Source organism: Podarcis melisellensis, assembly GCF_964234715.1.
Source record: "Podarcis melisellensis genome assembly, chromosome: 6".
In the NCBI taxonomy this organism is placed as follows: Eukaryota; Metazoa; Chordata; class Lepidosauria; order Squamata; family Lacertidae; genus Podarcis; species Podarcis melisellensis.
The window spans coordinates 38913546-38931544 of record NC_138538.1 but is presented as its reverse complement, the minus strand read 5'-3'; the positions used below and the strand labels follow the sequence as shown (position 1 = coordinate 38931544).

The 17999-nt window shown below is 43.2% G+C and overlaps 1 protein-coding gene across 2 annotated transcripts in view; it reads right to left on the bottom strand.

Moving 5' to 3' along the window:
• The window catches only part of PIGR (polymeric immunoglobulin receptor), a 29394-nt gene extending 13104 nt beyond the window's left edge, over window positions 1-16290 (bottom strand). The window contains exon 1 of one of the 2 annotated variants that reach the window (XM_081916346.1): window positions 16134-16290. The gene's annotated coding sequence lies outside the window, so the exon portion shown is untranslated. Of the gene's footprint in view, window positions 1-1579; window positions 1673-16133 lie in introns of those variants that run through there. The other variant, XM_081916347.1, reaches the window with a different exon arrangement.
• Between the last annotated feature and the right edge of the window lie 1709 nt (window positions 16291-17999).

Genomic DNA, 17999 nt, shown 5'->3' with positions numbered 1-17999 from the left:
TGAATGCCAGGGACTCTTTCAGACCTAAGCCAAAGCTGATGCTTTTATTTCATTGGGCTTTTAAAAAATATAATAATGCTTGTTCCTAACTGGTGTTATGAATAAGAGGATATATCAATGCTTTAAAAAGTGTGTTGTTAATTATTTATTTAGTTGTTATTTTCATGCCACACCTTCCTTTCCAAAAGGGAGCACAAGGCAGATAACACAATGTCAAAGAACACATTAAAAGCATTCACCAGCCCCCCCCCCCCCAGCAATAAAACAGCAACAGGCAATACCTCCCAAACTCGAATCATAGCTGGATAAACAAGTGCATTTTCAAAGTGAGGAGACAGCCTGATTTCACCCAGAAGGAAGTTCCATAGGTGTGGTGCTGCCATGGGGAATGCCATATTGTGTGACTGTCCTCCTCACTTGCCACCGTTTCCTGAACCACGAACAGGGTCTCTTCCACTGCTGGCAAAGTCTGGTTTGGGAGGCGCTCCTTCAAGCACTTGAGATCCAAGCTGCTCAGGAACTACTGACCCACATCATCTCCATTTTGTCAGGATTAGGAACATAAGGAGCTGCCTTACATTGAGTTCATGTATTGTCTACATTGCCTGGCAGCAGCTCTCCAGATATATGGTAAATAGTCCTCCCAGCCCCACCTGGAGATGCTGAAGATTGAACCTGGGACCTTCTGCAAACAAGGAAAATGTTCTACTACTACTGTGCTACAACCCCTTCCCAAATTCAGCTTCAGATTATTGGCCCTCATCCGGCCCATCACCACTCCTGATGCAGATGGTGTAAAGACTGGAAATTGAGAAGACAACATTTAAAATCTCACGATGTTGAAGTTTTTGGAGCCACCAAACTTAGCAGCTCTGTCATCTGTTGATAGAGATTTCTGCTCAGAATTAAGTTGCATGTTCCATCTTGAGTCACCTTCAATGTTTGCTTCCTTACATCCCCTGCTGTTCTATCCTGTTCCACTCGAGCAGAGGATTGTGATGGTGGAAATTGTTGTGTGTGAATGTGTGTGTGTGTGGCAGCAGCGTTTAACCAGTACCGCTCTCTTAGCCCTCATTCACTCACAATATTCCTGCAGAGTTTTTCTAACACAGAGTGTTTGTTCAATATTTCTAATGCCTACATTTAGTAGAGCTTACAATCAAGGCAGCTTGCAGAACAGCATTCTGTCCTGTCTCTATCTTCTTGCCCATCACATTGTCTTAAATTTCCTGCAAATATTTATTCAGAAATAAAAAGGGCTGAACAACATAGGGACACGCAGCCAAGGCAGTCTAAATAGAAATTGGTTAATCAAGTAGATATGATAAAGTTTGGCAACGGACTGAACCAAAACATGGGACCCAGTTCCCTTTTTCAAAGGGTTCCAACTTTCGATTGCTAGAAATCTGAATCAATGACAAATTAGACCCCAATTTGGGAATAATCCCTCCAGTAGGCATTTGCTGTCTCTCTACCTTTCAGGGATCGGACCAAAAGGGTGACGATTTCTTCCACCCACATCCAATTTTAATAGGGTGATACATACATTTACAAACAAAGACTGGTCTTTGCCACCTACCTCTCGCTTCCCTAAATAGTGTTTCTGGCACTCTCCTTGCTGCCCTGTTACGTGCTGACATAAGAAGAAAGAAGGCTAAATGTTAGGCACCTCAAGAGCTGCCAAAAACCACTCCTTAAAATCCTGAGAGTTTACATTCTAAGTTTACAGCTGATCTGACCTTTACACCTCTTCTCCTTTAGTCAGAAACACAAAGGTTAGAGGGCAGTGTTTGCCTTGAATTTTCTCCTTTGCCCCAGGGGCAAGATGAGAGCTAATGATCTTCAGTTAGGGGGAGGTAGATTTTGGTTGAACATGAGGAGAATCTTATTGATGGTAAGAGGTGTTTGACAATGGAATCTATTACCTACAGAGCTGGCTGGCTATTCCTCGCTAGAGCTTATCAAGCACAGAATGGACAGCCGTTCATGGGGTCATCACCAGCATTTTAGGGGGCTAAATTTCAGCAGCGGTGGTGTTGCCTCTCTCTGAAATAAGGATGGGGTGAGGTGGCCATGAAGTCGGGAAAGTTCTGGGTTGATGGCAGCAGCTTCCCACAGTCAGGAAGCTGCCACCAATTCAGAGTTCCCCCAACCTGCACTCCCCCCCCCATCCTGGCAAATGTAACACTGCCATCGGGAGAGTATGCCATTGGGAGAGTATGACTGCAGTCTTCATGTAGCTCTGAATGTTCTGCATCAAGCAGTGGTTTGGACTAGCTGTTCTGCAAGATCCCTCCCACCTCTATAATTCCTCCATAGCTACTAGGGCCCATGTGAGTCCTTGGCACCTTCGCACCTTGGCACCCATTATGACCTTGGGTGGGTGGATGGGTTCACACAGCTCTTCTACTGCTGCACAATATATGCATTCAGGAGCAAAATCAGTGGCAACACCAAAGGCTCAGAAGGCTAAGGGTATGGGTATCAGCTGTTTATCTTGGAACCTGTACCTGAACATATGACTTCATTCCAAGTCTTGACCCCAATTCCAGTTCAACTTCATGTTCAGTTTGCAAGTAAGTTAGTTCTTGTAAGGTACTAACCCTCCTGCAAAGTCTCCCATCATGGAATGTACATCCAAAATCTTTGCTTTTTCCTCTTCCACCATAAGGCTTTTAACAAACCAAGAAAACCCACTAATTTCTGCTTGCCCCTCCTTTCCCTGAGAGCAGACATGTAGAGGATTGCACTGCAAGTGTTTCACACTGAATTTGAGGCATGGCCTGAGGCAGCCTGAAGCTTCGCTCTGATCTACTGTATTTCCTCAAGGCTTGAAAACAATCGCATGGGAAGAGGCATAGGTGTGAGTGCAATTGTGCAGGGGCGCGTGTGTAGTCATGGCAGCCAAGTCATCTTACCAGCCAGGAAGGGGTGTTTTGCAGCATTCATGCAGGCAGAGACTATAGCCAATGCCAAGTAAGCAGTGTGCAAATAGCCTGAAGAATGTATTCTCTGGGCATCAGGTGATGGACTTTGTTATAAGGGGTAATTCCCAGCAGTGAAAATATTTTATTTCCTCCTTTGCATAAAAGATGCCTTGTTGTTCTTTCTTCCTCTTGCTGTGATGTTGCTCAATGGCTACTTGTCTTAGGCTATTTATTAACTCCTGGACAATGAAAAAAAATGTCCTTTCAGATTCTGAGCCTCTGTCTTCTATAACACTTCCCAGCTAGAGGCTGGTATAAAACCAACAAGATGGCCTTGGCTTTAAAATATTTTAAACCAAGGTCCTCTCATTCTCTGGAAGCTTGAAATATTTTCTCAGTTGATTAAATAGGTTTTCTCACAAAAGCCCTCTTACTTGAACATATCATTCTCTGTTTCCTGCATAATATCCAAAGGTAAGCAGGGTCTGGTACGGTTTCTAATTGGATTGGGGACTGTGATTCCCACATTGCAGGGAATTGGACTAGATGACCCCAAGCAGCACTTCCAACTCTACAATTTTATAACTATATAATGCCACATCCAATGACTTCTTGGCCCTCATTGCTACAGAGGGATTTCTTCAGATACACTATTCTCACCAGTCCATCTTGCCTCAAGGTCCTCTCCCCTCTACCCTTGTCCTCAAGCCTCATCTTCCTACACCTACCATTCCCTTGGTTTCCAGTTTCCATCATCAGTGTTGTCTCCAGATTGGGGCGTGTGTGGGCTTGTGCAAGATACTTCAATGGCACCTCATATCTGAGTGGGCCTGCCTCCTTGTCACTGTCACCACTGCTCTTTTGCTCATCCTCCCATTCAGCACCAGAAGCAGAGGCAAGTAGAGGCTGTTGCTCATTCTTCTTAACCTTCTTGCTGTCTGCATGTTTGGAGAGGACATGTGAGAGGACAGGCAACAAAGAGGAAAAGGAAAAGGAAGAGCAAGACCAGGGAGCTCTGTGAATCAGCAGTGAGGACCCTAATGTAGGCATTGGCAGGTGCCAGACATTGCCAACCCCTGATGCTGGCCCCAACCTAGAGGTTATGTCAGGTTTTAGTCCTGATCAAACCAACAATGTTCCTTTTCCTCACAAAAATTGAACTGCAGTCATTGGTGACTTGGTTCTCTGAGTAGCTGTACTGTTCAGAATTTTCTGCACTGTCACAGTAGCCAGACAATCAGTGCAGAGGGACAAGCAAAACAGTCTAAATCACTGAAATGTGAATAAAATTGAGTTATTTACTGAAGGGAAATGAAGTAGTTTTCTTTAATGTACAGAAATGTTTGTGTCACAATGCTTATGCAGAACGCTGTCCAGCATACCATGGTAAACTGAAAAGGCAACGAAATTTAATAAAAGTCATTTGCTTGGCCTTGAGGTTTACCAGTAAATGCGAGAATTCTCAGAGACTTTTCACTGATATCCTAAATTTTAAGACTTATCGGTAAAAGTAAACTTCCATTGATTTAAATTTTGGTGTATCTCATACCAAACATTTTATTAAAGGAACTTATCTCAACAAACATTTGTTTCTGCAAGGGAATAAGAAATATATACTAAAAATCAACATAAATGTGTTGAGTCATTCTCACACACATGTAGGCAGTGCTTTTTTATTTAAAAAAAAGTTTAGGGGTACTCTCGTTTTCCTACTCGTATTGAAATACTGAGACTCAATGAGGCCAAACGTAGATTCACAAAATGTTTAGAGGTATGCGTACCCCCAGAAAGAAAAGCACTGCGTGTAGGAATAAAAATAGCAGAATATGGTGCATTTTGTAATTGCGTGTTGAGTTCCACAGTGCCACCCCCCCCAAATAATTCACACTTCACACTTCAATTTTTGTTTAGGTTTTTGGCATAATTTTGGCCACAACTTTATTCAAATACAAAATATGTGAGTGGTTGCTTAGGCATTGGTTATGACTATCTGTCCATGCCCTCAGGGACAGAGCTGGCAATCCGTACGCCAACGGAATCCAGTGTGGGAAACAAGTATTGGGTGAGAAAGTGGAGCTGGGCACCAGTCCCGCACTTCTCACCCTCATGTTCCTGCGGGGCTTGCACGGCCCAGGTCCAACGCCATGGACAAGGACGAAAAGAATGGCAAGCCCCTGGATTCCTTTAACGGAATTCCCTTCGCATCATTTGGAGGGGTAGGCACTTACCCCTCCAAGCACCATTTAACCAATGCCTAACCGCCAACCTTACAAGTTGTGACGATTTGCTACGCAGTAGGCAAAAACCAAATGGCACAAGCCAATCAGCCAAATGGCAAAATTCCTACCAGGCCCCCGCACCAAGGCGAACGACCCCATGACAGGCATAGCAAGGTCAACTGAGGAAACCACCCTAATTAAAGGGAGGGAGGGCGGGTGATCCGATCCCAAACGGCCAAGAAGACGTCCCATCGTCTGGCCCCTGTATTTAAAGCCTCTGACCCCTCCTCCAAATTAGCAACATCAAAATTTCCCCAGTAACCCACTTAACCCTTTAAGGCTGGGTTCCACCAAATTTGCCTAATCATGCCAGGGTGGCCTGCTCCCCAACCGCAACACGTGCTCTCTGTTAGGGAGAACACGCTTTCTGCTTTAAATTTCTAGGATTTGGGATTGCAAAGAATGGTTTATTGTGACAGGACTTCAAACATCAAAAGAAAAATATAAATCAAAGTAACACAAGATCCATCATCATTTCTGGCAGCAGCAAAAAATGAGACTGCCAGTACAAACAAAATTTGACTAGCAGATTTAAATCACTGGTGCATATCAGGAAGCGGGAAGTTGTGGTACAAGCTTTATCCTGAACAGACAGACAGCTATATTTGCATTTCTCTTCTCTCACAGATTGACTGCATAGTGGTTTAGAGTATTTTTAAAACACTTATTACTGTCACTTCATTAGTGACTCATTTCCTTCAAAGGGGGAGTCTAACTCATATTAAATGTATCAACAATTATTAATTTTATATAAAATTTTGTATTATATACTATCTAATCTATCTATTTCTATGAAGGTGCTGTGATCTATGATTTGCTGGAGATCTTAGAACAGAGCTTTCCAGACTTTTAATGTTGGTGACACACTTTTTAGATATTCACCATTTCGCGACACAGTAATACAGTTTGATTAGCAAACCGGAGCTTAAAGTAACCCCTTTCCTGCCCCGGGAGGAGTGCAGGGAGTGTTTGCACAACACACCTACGCACTGCAGCTGACACACTAACATGCCACGACACACAGTTTGGAAAGCTCTGTCTTAGAGTAATCCCACACCACAATGTGTGCTTTATTATAGAAAATAGCATCATCTTATCCAGGGGTCGGCACAAGCGGCCCACAGGGGTCATTTAACTGGCCCATGAGCCACCCCCGAACTGATCCGCCTGCTTGGTGAGTCCCCACGTGCTGCGCTAAATCGGCGTCGGAAATCGCGTCTGCACAAAGGCCGGAAATCACATCTGTGAAGACGCAATCTGGCCCACGGAACAATCTCCGCAGGAGTGAACCGGCCCAGGCGAGGTAAACCTTGCCGACCCCTGATCTTATCAGTCCCAACTATTAATAATAATAATAATAATAATAATAATAATAATAATAATAATAAATTTTATTTATATCCCGCCATCCCCAGCCGAAGCCGGGCTCAGGGCTGCTAACACTAAAACAGTGCAACATTATAAAAACATTATAAAAATTAATTAAAATCAAAATTGATGGCAACCATAAACTAAAGTTTTGTAAAGATTGCCAAAGGAGGGAGTCAGGCTGCGCCCTGACCAAAGGCCAGGTGGAACAGCTCTGTCTTGCAGGCCCTGCGGAAAGATGTCAAGTCCTGCAGGGCCCTTGTCTCTTGTGACAGAGCGTTCCACCAGGTTGGAGCTGCAGCCGAAAAAGCCCTGGCTCTAGTTGAGGCCAGCCTAACCTCTCTGTGGTCTGGGACCTTCAAAATGTTTTTGTTTGAAGACCGTAAGTTCCTCTGTGGGGCATACTAGGAGAGGCGGTCCCATAGGTACAAGGGTCCTAGGCTGTATAGGGCTTTGAAGGTTAAAACTGGCACCTTAAACCTGATCCTGTACTCCACCGGGAGCCAGTGCAGCTGGTATAGCACCGGATGAATGTGATCTTGCAGCGAAGACCCCGTAAGGAGTCTCGCTGCGGCATTCTGCACCCGCTGGAGTTTCTGGGTCAGTCTCAAGGGCAGCCCCACGTAGAGTGAGTTACAATAATCCAGTCTGGAGGTGACCGTCGCGTGGATCACAGTGACTAGGTCAGGGCGAGAGAGGTAAGGAGCCAACTGCTTAGCTTGGCGGAGATGAAAAAATGCCGCCTTTGTTATAGCTGCAATCTGCGCTTCCATGGAGAGGGAGGTATCAAAGATTACACCCAAACTCTTAACGGACGGTGCTGGCACTAATTGCACCCCCGCAAGAGATGGGAGTTGCCCCCTCAATCCCATATCATCCCGTCCCAGCCAGAGGACCTCTGTCTTCGAAGGATTTAACTTCAACCGGCTCCCACGTAACCATCCAGCCACAGCTTCCAGACATCTGGTCAGTGTGTCTGGGGCCAAGTCAGGATGGCCGTCCACCAACAGATAGAGTTGGGTGTCATCGGCATACTGATGGCAGCCCAGCCCAAAACTCCAGACAAGCTGGGCGAGGGGGCGTATAAAGATGTTAAAAAGCATCGGGGAGAGTATCACACCCTGGGGCACTCCACACACCAAGGAGTGGCGGGATGACAATTCTCCCCCAAGTGCCACCCTCTGTCCCCGACCAGAGAGAAACGAGCGCAGCCATTGAAGGACTGTGCCCTGGATCCCCACGTCGGCAAGGCGGTGGTCCAGGAGTTCGTGATCGACCATGTCGAAGGCTGCTGACAGGTCTAGAAGAATCAGCAGCCCCGACCCGCCTCGATCCAGCTGTCTACGAAGATCATCTGTTAGGGCGACCAGAGCTGTCTCGGTCCCATGACCAGCGCGGAAGCCGGACTGGAATGGATCCAGAGCCGATGTTTCATCCAGAAACCTACCAAGCTGTTCAGCAACCGCTCTCTCAATCACCTTACCCAGGAATGGAAGATTTGAAACTGGGCGGTAATTGGATAGATCTAAGGGATCTAATGATGTTTTCTTTAAAAGCGGGCGCACCACTGCCTCCTTCAGTTCCCCTGGGAATGTCCCGGTGCCAAGGGACAAATTTATGATATCCCCCAGGGGGGCCCACACCTCATCTGGACACGCTCTAATCCGCCAGGACGGGCACGGGTCGAGAGGACTAGTGGTGGACTTTCCAGCTCAGAGGAGTCTGTCCACATTGGCTGGGTATATCCAGTCAAAGTGGTCCAATACTGGACCCGAGGACAGTCGAGGGGCCTCCAGTTCCTTCATTGTATCCAAGGAAGAATAGAGTCTAGTCTTGCCCTCCTCATTTGCTGTGAAAATCTAGCGTGTGGGTAAAAGAAATAGCATCTCTCCTGGGACAAACATTCTAGAAAATTTTTGTTTAATGCCCATAAGAGTGGTTATGATCAGTCACAATATGTCCTTTTATGCTTTGTTTGCCTTTGGCAAGATTGAAGTTGCTCCCCCCCCCCCGTACCTTTTGCTAGGGACTCTGTAATCGAAACAGCTGACTGCCACTTCCTAGTAGTATGTGTGTTTTATTGAAAAGGTTTCTGTGCTGCCTTGTAGAGAAAAGCCCTCTTCAGGCAGCTTGTGCAAAAGGGATGCAACGTAAGTTCAGTAAAATATCATCAAAGTTTAAAAGATTAGTTCAAATATATATTTTTTTAAAAACCATCCCTTTCTCATCATTTAAACAGCTAAAATGATTGTATTTGCAGGTGGATAGTTCAGTTGGTCAGAACATGGTGCTGATAACACCAAAGTTGCAGGTTTGATCCCCGTACAGGACAGCTGCATATTCCTGCATTGCAGGGAGTCAGAGCCCCTTCCAAGTCTACAATTCTATGATCTCAACAGGGTCTGTGAAGTACATCTTAAGGCAGGGACCAGTTGATACAGGGGCAACCAGTCCCTAAGATAACCTGGTTAAGAACTTTGCTTAAGGATGAGAACAGAAATTGTGCTCCGGCGGCACGACAGCAGCAGGAGGCCACAGGTTAAGTGGTTTTCAGGTTAAGAACAGTTTCAGGTTAAGAACAGACCTCCGGAACAAATTAAGTACTTAACCCGAGGTACCACTGTATTGCACTTTACAACACATTCAAAATGTTTTATTTTCAGCTGTATAGCTGAGTCTGAGATTCACTAATGCTTGGATAACTGTGGTAAGGTCTGGTTGCTCTAGATAGGGCCATGGCTGGTAGAATGCATTCCTGACTGCTGCTTCTACCTGAAATTCCCAAGAATCCAGGAACACACCCAAGCCACAGTCTAGGAACATTGGTGTGTAGGTGGGTGTGTAACTTTTATAATTTGCACCTTGAAAGTCAGCCAAAATTTGCCTCTCGTAATTTACATTCACATATGCAATGTTTTGAGAAAATAACTTATGGGCCTGTGTCCTAAATTGTTTAAAGACCTAGTGAGGCTCCTGGATTAGATTCTAAGACTCTGTGTAAACTGTCCTTCTCCTGGTATGTAGCTCTGCTAAAGCCACATCTAGGGAATGCAATCTCCATGTTTGCTGTGGTGACAAAGGTTGCAGTCATATTCACACTTCTGATGTGTCATGTGTATATATGTCTCCCTCTATATATATTTATACATGCATACATACATACATACACATATACATACACACATACATACCCTGCCCATCTGGCTGGGTTTCCCCAGCCACTCTGGGCAGCTCACATTGAAACAGACTTAAAACAATCAAACACTAAAAACTTCTTGATACAGGGCTGCCTTCAGATGTCTTTTAAAAGTCAGATAGTTGTTTATTTCCTTGATATCTGAAAGGAGGATGTTCCACAGGGAGGCTGCCACTATCAAGAAGGCCCTCTGCCTGGTTCCCTGTAACTTCATTTCTTGCGGGAACCAGCAGAAGACCCTCAGAAGAGGACCTCAGTGCTGACTGATGGGAGTGGAAATGCTCCTTCAGATATGTATGTATGTATGTATGTATGTATGTATATTGTTATAGACGGAGGGACCCCTTAAACCCTAGAAATTATTAAATGCTAGGATTTTGATTATTTGGGATGTGAAGGGAGAAATATAAACTGCAGAGGAATTCCTGGGCTAGCCTGTGCAAAGCAACCTGGCTAAGCTAGGGCCATTAAGGAACAATAGAGGGTCATTGGCATGCAAGAGAACAATCCTTCCCCCATTCCGTGAGGTGCAAACAGACTGGAAGGTAACTGTGTGTTTGTGGTGACAAGAAAAGAGAAGTTTTGAGCAAGGGTTGCTGGGAGGAGGAAGGAGGAAGGAGGATCCATCTTTAGCAGGCTGACTGCAGAGCTGGCTGGGAAAGATGCCTTGGACAAGCCCCTCTTGAAAGGACCGTGCTGTAAGATCTGGACTCCCTCCATGCAGACTGAAGGTGTAAATAGGTGAATAAATCATATTTCTCAAAGCTATGACAGTCTCCATGGTGTCTCAGTTCTCCAAATGACCACAGACCCTGGGTGAGTCCCGGGAACCCCATAGGGTCTGGCCACTGCTTGGCAGGGAAAGGGGGAAAACACTCAACTTTGGTAACAATATATATGTTTGTACTAGAAGCCCGGAAAGAGATAAGGTAACATTCTTTACCACAACCACCTTATGGCTATTTCCTATCTTTTCCACTGTGGGTTGCAAAATAATAATAATAATCATAACAATCACCATCAACCTGATAACAGAACTATAACAGCTTGTTGATTATTGAAACCCAGCTGCAAAGATCAAAATCCAGCACTAAACCCAGACCTGTATTATATGGTGATTCACCCATTACGGCCACACATGGAAGGGCTTCCATCAGCCTTTCCATGGCAGTTTTTAATCACTGCCTCCACTATACCCTAACCATTCACAGTCGGAGCTAAGCAGTTTCTATAAACTTTTATTTCCCGGCACACAATTAGTTAATATTCACCAGGCAGTTTAGGGGGGAATGAAATACAAACATCATCCGGCTATTATTTTATTGATTTAATATGCTGTAAACCGCTTTGAGATTTTTATTAAAAATATAAAGCTGTATAGAATTTTTTTAAAAAAATACAAAGTCACAAAAAAGCACAAAAAGTCTTGACTATAAAAAAGAAGCAGTGAACTAGCAAGAGACACCCTCAAACCACAATTCACAAAAGCATAGGAGAAAATAATTGTTTTGACCGGGCAACCACCTTCACTCTGAACAATGGGGAATTGCTTGGAAAATGGTCCTGATTTCTGTTATTGAAACTGACTGTGAAAATGGATGATTTCAAAAGGCTTGGCTGTTGCAAAATTAAACCCCTGTAAGATACGCTTTAGAACAAAGGTGGACCAAAGGCCATTGCTAATTTATTACTGAAAGTATCACAGACTAATAAAGTAGAAAGTTACAAAGTACTTCTCATTTGCAGTCGTGACCCTAGAATCTGGGCTGATCATAAAGCCTTCTAAAAACAGATTCAGATTTTTTAAACACCTTATCTTTAAAAAAATGAAACAACTACAGTATTTACTCGAATCTAATGCACCATCGAATCTAATGCACACCTCAATTTTCAGAACCTTGAAACCAAAAAAAGTATTTGCTGGTGAAATGTGCCATTGAATCTAATGTGCACCTTAATTTTCGCCACGTCGTTTGGCCAAAAAAGGTAAGCATTAGAACTGAGTAAATACGGTAAATAAGTTATTCCACAAATTTGAAGATTAATTCATCAATTAATTATGGTTCCATTGCCAATCTTACAATCAAACTAAACATCTCAAGAGTTCATCGAGCACAAACCCAGTATGTTCCTATGATTTAAAATCCATGTACCATCCCTTATGAAACTACAGTTCATTTTATCTCTGTCAAAATTGTCCTGGCTGTTAAGGATACCCATTCTACCCCAGATGAGTTATTCCGATAATGTGTTTGATCAAGGGAAAATACAGACAAAACCTGAATTTCATAGGAGTGAAGCAATACAGCTAACTATCCTTTTCAAAGTTGTTTTAGGTACACTGTACAAGCTGACCTGGAATCAAAATTACAATTCTAAGTTTATAGGAAGCTTCATGTATTATGTGAATTATGCAAGCAGCAAGCATTACTGAATATGCTTGAACTCTCCACACTTCTCCCTTGTGAAAGGGAAACTCAAGCATCTCCTCTGCATGCGTGGGGAATGCATAACTTCCTGTTCACATGTTCTTCACATGTTATCCACAAGCACACATTTCCAGTTTTAGTACTTCTGCAAAGTCACCCAGTTTTCTACCTCTTATCTGCACTATTATCTACCTCTATATATACATATAAGATTAATAGTGTCAAATTGAAGTAATGTGAAATATATTGTTAACATATAACCAAATGCCAATTACATGTACACCTGAACGTGCTTCACTGTATATATATAACTAGCACATTGAGCTATAACTGTTAAATCTTCATTTGATAACAGTAGCTTTAATCATATTAAGAAATGGTTATTCTGCAAAATTCTGATGCATATGAAGTGTTTAAAAAGAAATCAAGTTGGTCCATACCATTGTGAGCCTTTTTTATATGCACATGTGCTGGTAAGAGACTAACTGTTCAAATGCTGGTTTGCTGGGTGCACTATTCTGTATTACCACCTCTTCCTCCCTCCCTCCTTCCCCTCCCCCTCAGGTACTGTTCTTAGAAAGTTAAAATTGGAGGGTGGAGCTGGGATGAGAAACTTGCCATTTCCCTAACCCTCCCTTCTTTTTCTTCGGAATTTGAGCATTGTGGGGAATGAAGTGGCCCACAGCCAGGCTTGAGATTGGAAAACTAATGTTAGGCAATGTACCACAATATACCACTTTAAAACAGTCACGGCTTCCACAAAAGAATTCTGGGAGCTGTAGCTTCTTAAGTGTGCTGGGTGCTGTTAGAAGTCCCCTATTCCCCTCCCAGAGCTATACTTGACAGAGTGGTTTGACAGTCAATTCCTCTTTTCAGGGATTGTAGCTCTAGGAGAGGAGAAATGGGATTTCTATATGCTGTCCTCACTGCTGAACTCTACACTTTCAACAGTTATGTCTGCATAGAATTTATACACATACAACTCATAGGGCCCTCGTTCCATGCAGATCCGAACCTACAATTGCATGTATGTAGACTCAATAGCTTTCAAATAAAAATGCCTGCTGCTCATATTCTGCCCCTCCTCGTGTGTGCCCAATAAACACAGCTTGAAGGTCTGAAAAGGGCTAATGTAAATGCTGCCACTCACCAGACCTCCATTTGCTTGCATAACTGCTACTTACCAGGAGGCAGATGGGAAGGGTTGAGGAGGTGGAGAGGTTGGCATGGTGTAAGCACACTAGCAGAAATGAATCCCATGATCTTGAGATTAAGTGTCTTATGCTCCACCAACTGAGCAATCTCCATTCAGGAAGTATATTGCATTTATTGGATGCAAGTGCCATAAAGCTTTGCAAAAATGAACTAAAAATCTCAAGTCGCAAACCAGACTCATTACCACTTTTTAGAATATTCATGAGGTGCCCTCCGCTCATCACTTGCATGCAGTCATGGTTTTTGTTTCTGAATCATGATAGGAGTCAAAAGTGAGCATAGAATTGCTTAAGAGTTATGAAAAAAATAATAGAGTGACCATCATACAGTGGGCTTTGTTCTTGAGTTAATAATACAGCAGCAATGACCTACTTATGGGCACGTTATCTGATTTAAGAACTAATCTAGAAGAATTGGAAGTGTGCTTGAAACTTCTTAAGGTAGAAGTGAAGTTAATTTCACAAGAAAAGGAATAAAGATGATTCAGAGAACTGCACACCTGCATTTTAACTTCACTTCTATCTTAAGACCTTTCTTAGGCCTTAAAAAGAAACATTAATGGAAAAACGTGGAAGAAAATATGAAATATGGTTTATAAAGGGGGACAGACCTTATGAATGCTGCTTTATAATAGTCTCATTTATTTGTATCTAATTTGATATATATGTTAGGTACTATTTAAGCTGGGTGGTGAATGTACACAATGGCCGGTTATTATGTACATTAACCACTCAACTTACATTTTTAAAAACCTGGTGCACAAACATTAAAACACTGATTGCCTTCTGTCACACCCCAAGATGTAAAAGGAAGTAGTTCAAACTTTAGAAGAGAGGAGAAAAGTAGCAATGGTTCCACAGGAAAACATATCTTCTCTCCTTGCTTTGAGATGTAACACCCTGCCTTCCACAAGGACCTGCCAATCCCTCATTCCAAACTTCTGTAAAAGTACGGTAAATCTGGAGGCAGATTAATTTGATATCCCACTTTTTAAATAAATAAATATGTGGTTTGGGGGCAAAAAGAACTACAGCAGACCTAGTCTATTTAAAGTTTAGCAAAGTTAGTAATACACTATACCTTCCAGATATTGTCCCCAAAGCACTAAAACTCAACTTGTCAGGGCAGCTCTCTGAATGAAATTTGTGGACCTCAATTGCAATCCAGTGATAGGAAAGTTTCCCCCTTCTTCTGTCAGGACATCAGTTCTGCCATACATTACTACAGCATGTTGGGGAAATTGTGTCTAACAAAAACTCCTTTATGATGACTTGGTGGGTAGGTTTACCTTGTGCTAAGGGATTAAGTGATTCACTTGTTTTGGGTCCAGTTGATCCCCACCCCTCCAAGTTACATTGGCTGTCAGTAAAGCATGAGACACTTAATCCCACGGTCATAGGTTCAAGCCCCAAGTAGGGCAAAATATTCCTGCATTGCGGGGGTTGGATTCTATGATTCTATGACTGTGGCCCTGATCTATGTTTTGACTTGACTTACTGAATGGTGCACCTTCAGCCAAGCACCTTTCTGCAACACACTTTATGTTCTGCTTGTGACCATTATCATTCAGATTAGATAGATGGAGATGATCTCGCTTCACAACAAAAAGGAGAACCAGATGCTCCTTTGGTTGCTTATCTCACCCAGAGTTGTTACTGAGTTTCAATTTGAGCAACATTTTGAGGTGAATTTGAAGATTCCTGAACTGGCAAAGTATCTCAGAAATTTCAAGGGTAGCAAAAATAATGTTGATGACTAATACAAGTCCTCAGGCGAATTTCGCACATCCTTGGACTGTCGTTGAACTCCATCTATGGCAGAATTTGAGGTGAATTTGGAGGTTCCTACTGAGCAGGGGAAGGAATTTCTGATGGATTCCAAAGGCACTGTTGTGCTCAGCTGGGCTTTCACCCCAAGACAGCCCATCACATCAGCCTTGTGTTGGGTGAGATGGTACATGGGGACTTTGTGTAAGTGGGCAGCTCCTACGAGCAGCACAAACCTGATTGGTTTGATGTGCAGGTGCTTTTGTGCCTTGTGCCTCATCCTGGTAGCTCTACCAGCTACTCTTTAGCAACAATGTCTGCATAATGCAGCCTCATGCCATGCCTGCTCCCTTCCTGCCACAATCACCAACTGATGTTCTAAGTTCTAACTTTGGGGCAACAGCAGAGCCCCCTTCAAGTGTCACTCAGTGGCAGCTTCTGAGTGGTGTTTTCAGCCCCTTCACACACACAATGCCAAAATAATTAACAAAACATGGATCTATATGGTTTCCATAAATATCTCTTATCTACCAAACAAGGCCTCCATTCTTTAGTACCCATTTAAAAATATACAGCTAGCCTGAATTCATAAGCAGGCTATCAAGGGGACTTACCTCAGGTAAACATGGTTAAGACTTATCAAAGTATTTATATAAAATGTGTCTGCCGCCTAGTGATTAAAATAGCCTCCACATAAATTGATAAATTGCATGATTTGGAATGACTCCTGAAGAAATGTTCAAAGTAACTGTGGTAAGCATCTCTGGAGCAGTCCTAAATTTCCTTGGTACCTCTACAGATTGACCCTCTAAATATGAAGGCTAATGTCTCAGAGCCTGGAAATCGGGGGGGGGGGGGGAATCATTTTTAAAATTCATTGTTGTTCTGTTGTTGTTACAAATGCAGCAATATAATTTCACACTTCTAGAGAATAGTAAAGAAGCATTACTCACATTCTGGATTAGTTGTGCAGAGCAGACTACTGGTGCAAAAAGCGCCTTTTCTCTTCTGTTCTATCCTCCTACTATGTCAAAAATCTGACCCTTGAGTCACTTCACTCTTTATGGTTGTTTGTCCCTGGGCTTCCTAAGTACAGCTGGCACAACACTGGATTTACAAAAGTGAAAGTGTCATAAGACCTCCTCTTAATTCCAGCCCTGTACATCCATCCTCCTGTTGAAACTTCTTAAAGGAATATCATCCCACAAATGTACCGTGCCAGTGATTCTCAATTGATGGTCTGTGGACTTCCTGTGTACCAACCCAGGGGGTCCATGACACCATTCATGAAACAAAAACTACCACAGAGATATCAAAAATTTCAAAAATAGGGAGTCTGTGACTTGGCCTTTGAAAAACAGGGGGTCCGCCATATGTAGCTAATTGAGAAGCAGTGTACTGTTCAATCATTGTTTATGACACACTCTATGTTTTGGAAGCGTATGTGTTTTGGAGGCTGCACAATTTTAATGTTCAAAGAGTGTACTAATGATTACGTTTATTGAGGCACACAAGTGCACTGGTAAATACACTTCATCAGTATACAGATGATACTCAGCTCTACCTCTTGTTTAAACCAGAACCAGTGAGGGTGGTGAATGTCCTGTATCTGGAAGAGGTTGGAGGTTGAATTCTGACAAGACAGAAGTACTTTTTCTAGGAGACAGGGGGCAGGCAAGTCTGGGGGACTCCCTGGTCCTGAATAGGGCAACTTTGCACAGCCTGGGGGTCAAGTACAATACCAAATGCTATGTGGAATGTGATTATATAGCTCAGTCAGTAAAGCATGAAACTCTTAATCTCAGGGTTGTGGCCCTTGTGGCCCCTTCCAACTCTTCAATGCTGTGATTCTATGATACAACTGTCATGGGCAAATATTGGACAGTGGCACCATAAATAAGGACTTCTCATGACATTCTGCACATTTTTAACATTTCAATTGTTTGGTTTAACAAATTATTTGAGAGTCCAAATGCTCTTTCCTTGATTTAAAAAAAGTTAAACACAAGCAATGTTTCTCCTACAAGAATCAATTTCTTTGCATTGAGATGGGCAGGTGGAGGTGGCCAGGCGAAGTATAACTTTTCCAAGTTCTGGTAAGGATCATTATAAAATGATATTTCCCATGTTTGCTCATTTGGTAATGCTCTGACCCAGTTTAGATAAATAGCACGCAGTTCAGAGTGTACCCTTCCATGGCTGCATTACGGAACTTCTCCTTTCTCTTTTCTCAAGAAGGCAAGTAAGGAAACATCCAGAGGGTTCGTCTGAAGTGTTTCAACTATGGCAATACACACTGCTAAAAGGACCCCTCCTTTAATATGTGTGTATGCAATGGTGCACAGGAATGCAAAATTAAGAACAGGGAAAGCTATCTGTGGTGACACAGAGAGTGAGCACGGGGGGGGGGGGGGACACAACACAAATTGCTGAAATTTCAGGGTTTCCAAAAGGAACAGTAAGGAGCAGCAGCAACAAAACTAAAGGCAATTCCAGATGACCCTAAATATTATCCAGGTTGAAGAACGAAGTGGTTAGAGATGTGTCAATATGTCAATTTCAGTTTCTTCTTTTTCCAGTCTGAAGATTAGGGATCCCTGACCGTTAGGTCCAGTAGTGGACGACTCTGGGGTTGCGGCGCTCATCTCACTTTACTGGCCGAGGGAGCCGACGTACAGCTTCCAGGTCATGTGGCCAGGATGACTAAGCCGCTTCTGGCAAACCAGAGCAGTGCACGGAAATGCCATTTACCTTGCCGCTGGAGTGGTACCTATTTATCTACTTTGACGTGCTTTCAAACTGCTAGGTTGGCAGGAGCA